Source organism: Empidonax traillii, unplaced genomic scaffold, assembly GCF_003031625.1.
Source record: "Empidonax traillii isolate 1590-97213 ecotype Southwest subspecies unplaced genomic scaffold, ASM303162v1 scaffold302:size813347, whole genome shotgun sequence".
Classification (NCBI taxonomy): Eukaryota; Metazoa; Chordata; class Aves; order Passeriformes; family Tyrannidae; genus Empidonax; species Empidonax traillii.
Genome location: NW_020955495.1, coordinates 447,131 through 453,997, shown reverse-complemented (window position 1 = coordinate 453,997; position 6,867 = coordinate 447,131). Strand labels below are relative to the sequence as shown.

The following is a 6,867-nucleotide window of genomic DNA, read 5'->3' as shown; positions in this document are numbered from 1 at the left end:
GAGATACATAAGCCATTGTAGACTTAGCTTTAAGCTCTTCTTTTAATTTCCAATGTAGCAAGCATCTGGCTGTGTGGGTATTTCTGACTACCTCTGATACCAGAGAAAAGCAGGAGTCTGCTCTACTGGAGCTGCACAGATTTCTTCAATGGGACATTTCTCCCCTCTCAATCAAGGCCACATGGTATTTCCAGAGTGCACCCAAAAAAGCTTATCTTCCTGAGAGCCAGGCTGCCTTTTTAAATAAGGGCAGTGCTGGGGTGTAATTGTTTCATGTTGAGGTTTCTCTCTCCCATTGGCCAGGGTTGCCCTTGAGTCAAAGGCCCAGTGCACTGTGCACTGCAAAACTTGTGAGAGGCTAGGTGATGTTCTCATTAAAGTAACTCTGAATCCCTTGGGAACATCCTGACTTTCAAGGAACTCAGTTTGTTGTTTGACTTGTTTTCTTAAGAGAGGCCGCTGGAGAACACAGACAAAAGATTTGACATATGGTGCACACACTGACACACTGGGCAGAATCACAGGATTCATGAATTCTTCTGCACTAACTCACCTACAGCTCTACAGAGAATACAACTTGTAAAAAAAAAAGTCTTAAAATGTTACCTGAGGTACTGCATAGCAAATCGATTAATAATTATTAATCCACTAACAACAACCAATTTCTAAAGTTTAATAGAGTTCTGTGATCAAAAGTTGTTTCAGATGGTTATAGGAACTATAGATTTTAGGAACTATAGATTTTGTATGCATATGTATGTGTTTGATTTCTTACTGCCTTGGATTTTGTATAATCATATGGATATGGAAAAAATGCTGGAAAGCTCCATCAAGTCAGACAGATAGTGACACAGTTTGGATATTTACAGATGACCAGATGGGTGGAGAATCTGATCCTATTCTCTGAAGACAAGGGTGAAAGACCAGGCTCTAAAGCCTAATTTGGACTGCAAGAGATAGGAGTGTTTTTATCAATTAATTAGGTAATAGTGCATTTATTCCAAATACCACTTGTTTTAGTGGCTTCTGAATATATCATTTTAGCAGTCTTTTTTATTTGCAAGTCTCAACAGATCATGCAAAAAAATTAATTGTGTCTTGGCAGTCACAACATTATTCTGCTACTTATTTAAACAGACTGTTGAAAGAGAATTTTTTAACAGCTAAAATCCAAGCACCTGGCAAATAAAGTGTTTTGCAAGGAGATTGGTTATTTCACTTGACAGTTTTATTAAACTTTAATCACCTTCTCAATGAGTGCATTGTTTAGTACCCACTGTTCCTATGGCCCAAATCAGGGACTTTTTAAAAGATGAATACTTATTTTTCTTATTCTGAAGAACAATGCAGTTCTGCTGTCTTTCATTATTAACTGTAAACCAGAGACAGAAATAAAAGGAAGCAATAAAACAAAATTAAAGTGCTGTCAACACTAGATTTGTCAAAAATTTAATGAGCTTTGCCATAATGGGTGTTGATCATAGGTAATATTTCAAATGCCATTCATCACTCAACAAAATAATATACTTTTAGGAGACAGTTTTAACTGTGTTCTGCAATGATGTGGGTAGTTATAGACAAGATTGATGTGTGCTGTGGGCAGGTGCCATTGCTACCATGCCACAATTAAAAGCTATGTGTATTACACAGTGTTAAAGTTGTCTCTTACCCAGTATTTGCTTCACAGAAAGCCTAAGTAACAGTAACAGAACACCCCGCTCAACTGGACCTATCTCCTGATAGCCATTCCTATGGTTTTATGCAGAACTGATGTTTCCCCCCATTTCCCTCTAATCCCCAAATCTTCTCCATGCTGCAAGAATGCCTGTGGCATCTGCAGCTGAGGCATGTTAGAGTCAGTAGGCAAGGCTGTATGGTAAGTCTTGATGACTGGATCCCCCAGCTCTGTGAGCAAACACCCATTAGCAGCCAGGCCTCATGGGAGACAGCCTGTATGACAAGCATTATGCAGTGTTCAAATTTCTGGCATAGGGAGAACAGAGAGACACTTTAATTGCTGTATTGTTGGCCCTGGTACTTAGGAACCTTGCCTCCAGTTATTTTCTAGGAAAGTGAAAAACTGGAAGAGTTTACTGAAGGACTTCCAGGCAGATTTTCCAGCTAAGTCAGATCTTTCATTTGCCTTCAAAGCTTTTTTTGCAACTATATATCTAGTTGTTTCCATTGTTTACTTTCCCTTGTGGGGATGAGAAAATTAGATCTTGCACATCTGCTGGATGCCGTCCTCCACTCATTTCCATTGGTGTAACCAGGTAGTTGCTAAACCTGTGAAAACAAGAGAGGAATGAGTAGTTAGCACAATGACTCACGCCTTGTGGGTGTGCATAAGTAATCTCAGAAGTGTTTTACCTGATGGGGAATCTGCATGGAACCTGATCCTTTGTGTCCAAAAGGAGCTGTGTAGAAATGACAGCCTGAATAAAAAAGCAGCTGACTCCAGTGTGGACTTGTACTTAGACATCCAAAAACTGGAAATTATTTTAACTGCACAATCACCTTTATGTTCCTTGTTACAAAAAACACTGGCTGGCTTTCTTGCTAGCAAGGGTTGAGAAGATTACAACAAAGCTAATAAAAAAAGCAGTTTTAGAGGAAAGCTATGGTATGTCAGACCAAGTCCTTAAAATCTTTGTTGATCCCAGTAGTCTGACTTACTCAACCACTTCCTTCTTATCAGAGTCCTCTTCATCTGTAGGAGTGCCAAAGACTCTGAGAAAATCTGATCACGTATTACCTGGACCAGGCTGTAAGGTTCAATACATTAATATTTCTGAAGCTAAGCAAAAAACATTTATATGTGCTAAGATTTTGCTAAGATTTTACTCCGATTGGCAGTATTCCATATTCTTCAAATATGTAGCCACTGCTTTATTTTAACCACCTTTTGTCACTGATCCATGTGATATCAAGACATCAGGACATCAGCAATGTAGGCCAGAGCCTATGGACTATCATGTGAGGCTATGGCAGATGTTCTGCGTAATCTAATATGGCAAGGGAGGGAAAAAAAGGCAAACTCATAATAGCTATTATCAATGGTTCATGCCACACAGTGCACACAGGACTGGACCTGACACTGACATTGAGTTACTTTGCACTGAGTGGCCCAGGATAGACCAGGAAACTCTATATCTGGAGCATTTACAGGTATCCTAAATGCCAGCCAAAGCATAAACAGTATTGTTTTGCTTTTTTGAGACATGCCAAATCACTTTTGGATTGAGATTTGTAAAATTCCCTTCTGGGGTGCTCTGAAATATGATGTCAAGGTTGTGAAAATGTCTGACTAGCTGTTTAATGAAGACCTAATCTAATAAATGCTGCAATGAATAGAAAAACCTCATTTTGTCTCTGGTCATTTTTAGATGAAGACACCAGTCTCCTGAGAATCCTTACAAAATCTGGAACAGTGTAGCCCAGTTCAACACCCAGTAGCCAGAAAGTTGACTTGGACCAACAACTGAGGAGTTTTTGGTCCATCATTTCACTTTGGATATTCACAGTGGGGACATGAGGAAAGTTTGTCTTTCTCCTATTTCACAAGAATTAAATCCAAGCTCAGTGCCCATCACTGCACATTCAACACAGCAAACCCTCAGTCCAGTATCTGCATCTCCCCATGCTCCTCAGGATTGAGGGGGAACCACCTACCAGCAGCCACCTTCCCTGGTAACTTTCTGTTCTCAACCCACAGTTCTTCATGGTCATGTCATTTGTTTCAGCCTGTTTTTATTGACTGGGTAAATAACTCCCTTGATTACAGCAGTTACAGTTTTCCCTGGGGTTATGTTTGGCAACAAGCTGCTCACCCTTCTTTAACTGCACTGCTAATTAGGAGGTCTGTGTTTCCCTTCTTGTCAAAAGCAACTAAGCTCCCTGCCACTGGAACTCTTTCTTTCCCCGTTCTCCTACGGTGAGAGAACAATGATTGTTTGCTTGGTTACGCTTCAAGTCTTCTGGATGCTTTTAATAAAATCTGTAATTAAAATTTTGAGAGGATTTCCACCTCCCGCTTCCCCTGTGTCTGAGCACATCTTGAGCACAACTTTTTAATGGCAATAAACAAAACCAAAAAATAGTTAATTGCACCCCCAGCATGACTCTGACATTTTTCTGAACGATGCAATACTCTTGGATGGCTACATGTGAATGTCTAAAAATGTCAGTGTTGTATTTGTAACAAGCAACCTGACTCCATTAACTAATTATGGGTTAGAGGGAAAACACTGCCAAACCTTTTGTAGTGTTCAAATACAAGGATGATGGACTTTCTGGGAAGACAGAGCAAGCTATTAGTGCCCTTTTGTAGGTTTTAGAAGAAAGCAGCAATAGTCTTTAACCTGTTTAAATGTATAAAGAACGTGGAAGGCTTGAATGGACTCCAGCTGAAGCCAAAAACAAAACTAGACAAGTCAATCTAAGCAGAAATGAGCCCAAAACATTCCCACATGGGAAACTGATAACATTAACATTTCTAAATACTGAGTATGTAATACTTTCTGCCATCAGATATCACAGACTGAGAGTTTTGTTTTAGACTCTAAAAAAATTAGACATTTATGCTTCTAGATAAAAAATAACCACAAGAGATTGTGTTCATCTCACATAACCTGTTTATAGCCAAAGGAGGGAGAAAGGCACCTCCTGAGACTTACTCAGTTTTTCATTTTTCAGCTCCAAGTTTAAAAATGAGATGTGCCCTTAACTTACAAGAGAACATACATTTCAAATTTGTAATCAAGAGAAGACAATTTTTTAAGCAAGACATACTACACTTTCCACATCTGGGCTACAATAAAAATTTATTATAAATATGCCACTGATCACTACCAGAACCACAAATCTGGAATATACTGAGGATGCAGCTTTCTGTATCCAGACAACGTGCACTTGAAAGGATTTTGTATTTTTCTGAATAGTAAAGTGTTGGCCCTTGCTTGAGGTAGACTGTTCAACTAGATGAACACAGATTTGCTGGGAAGACTGTCATGTACTTATTAATGCATTCTTATTCTTACATATTTTCATATTCTTTTAAGAGGTTTATATTACATTTTAAAACCTCAACCTGACTTTCTGAAAAAAAGTCTTTATATAGTCGTTGAACAAATAATATATTTATTGGCTCTGAGGAAACATACTATTCCCTACTATAAAGTGCCCTGTTCAATACTTACAAATCCTTTATCACTTTGTACAGTAACATTTCCATATAGTTTGATTTGAAGGCATCCAAATGGTTTTGAGTTTTGGGAACCCCTTTTGTACTAAAAGACTGCATAGATAGGTTATTACAATGCCTTAGGACAGAAATCACAGGTATATTTAAAAACTTGAGCCTAGGAGAAGGTGATGTGATTTATGCCATATCCGTGCAGCCTTCAGCATCTATTATGAAGATATAAGAAATGGCAACTCTGTCACATGCAAAATGTTAGATAAAGTGACACGGAGATGGATTGAAAACTGGCTGAAATGCCAGGCTAAAAGGAGAGTAGTCCAGTAAGGACTACTACTTCAGTGAAAATTCCTATACAACTTTCTCCATATATTTAATTTCGGAGTATTTTCATTTCAGAAAACTTTGAAACATCTTCAGATTTGACTTTGTGAATTTTTATTTATTATTTTTAAGTGTTTCATAACAATCAGGAATAGCAGTGATACAGAATAGAGAGAATGTTTCATTTTTAAAATCAGTGAAAGAGTTAATACATTTTACTGATTGAAATGGCTTCTTTTTTAATATCATATCTCAGGTTGATTCAGTTCAGTGCACAGGGAATCTAGAAAAAGTATTCTAGCCAACCACAAAATAGTAATTTATCTTCAATTTTCCAGAGTAAAATTAAAATAACAAGAATATCTCCTCTATGTACATGCAGTATGCTTGCTTGTGATAGTGCCCATTATATACTACAATAGGTATTTTATGAAATAAATCAACATTAAAAAGATATGAAATTAAATTATCAAAGTTTTAAAATAAGTTTTGCATATTAACTTCTATGTGAAAACCCCATTTCATCAGAAAATAAAACTGTGTCTTCAGGCAAGGAAGACATTTCAAAAAGTCCTAATTTCCAGCAAATTAGGAAATCTGTTTAGCTCTCTCAATTTCTCCAGTTTATGAGTGTTTTACTAATACATTTCACAAGCAGCATTTGAGAAAGAGCATGACACAAAAAGAGGAGGACCTGATCCCCTGGATCTCATATATACATAAACCAGAGCCGAAAGTCACCCACATAGCACAGAAGTCTTTCTGGACATTTCCAGACAGATGTTTGAAGCCTCAGTTTCCCTGGAAGGAAAATGTCAGCACATTAAAGATACTCAGTGACATCCAGAACCATGTTCTGATGGTCTCTGGTGAAAGAGCCTACTCAGGGAATGCTAAATAACCACACTGGCACCATGTGCTGGGGAGGGACCCTGGGGAAGGGGAATGTCCCTATGTTGCTTGAGCGGGACTGCTTGAGAGGAACTGGCCCTGCCTGCTGGGCTGATCTGCCATGAGAGACATTTGCAGGCACAAACGTAATTACTTTGTTTCAAAAGGAATACTGAGATTAAATGAACTGCAAAGAGACAGTAATTACAGGAGAAGCAGAAAACAGTGTCCTTTATGTCCTGTTTTGGTATATCTGTCTCCAAAGGCCCCTTATTCACCCCAAAACAGTGGGATCCCATGTTTTTATCACCCTAATGCTGAGATCATTGCAAGAATCAGGTACAAAGCTCTGTGCAGTGCACAAATATATGCTGGAAAAGGGCCACCATGAATTTCCATCGAAAAATAAGATCTGAAACCCTAAAATGTTGGTAAAAAATAAAAGCTCTCTA

The 6,867-nt window shown here is 38.3% G+C and overlaps 1 long non-coding RNA gene across 1 annotated transcript; it reads right to left on the bottom strand.

Moving 5' to 3' along the window:
* Positions 1-264: 264 nt before the first annotated feature.
* Positions 265-3,923, bottom strand: LOC114060975. The gene is made up of 4 exons (XR_003572013.1): positions 3,831-3,923; positions 2,371-2,435; positions 2,229-2,286; positions 265-459 (listed from the first exon to the last, which is right to left on the bottom strand). It is a non-coding gene; the product is annotated as an uncharacterized LOC114060975 (long non-coding RNA).
* Between the last annotated feature and the right edge of the window lie 2,944 nt (positions 3,924-6,867).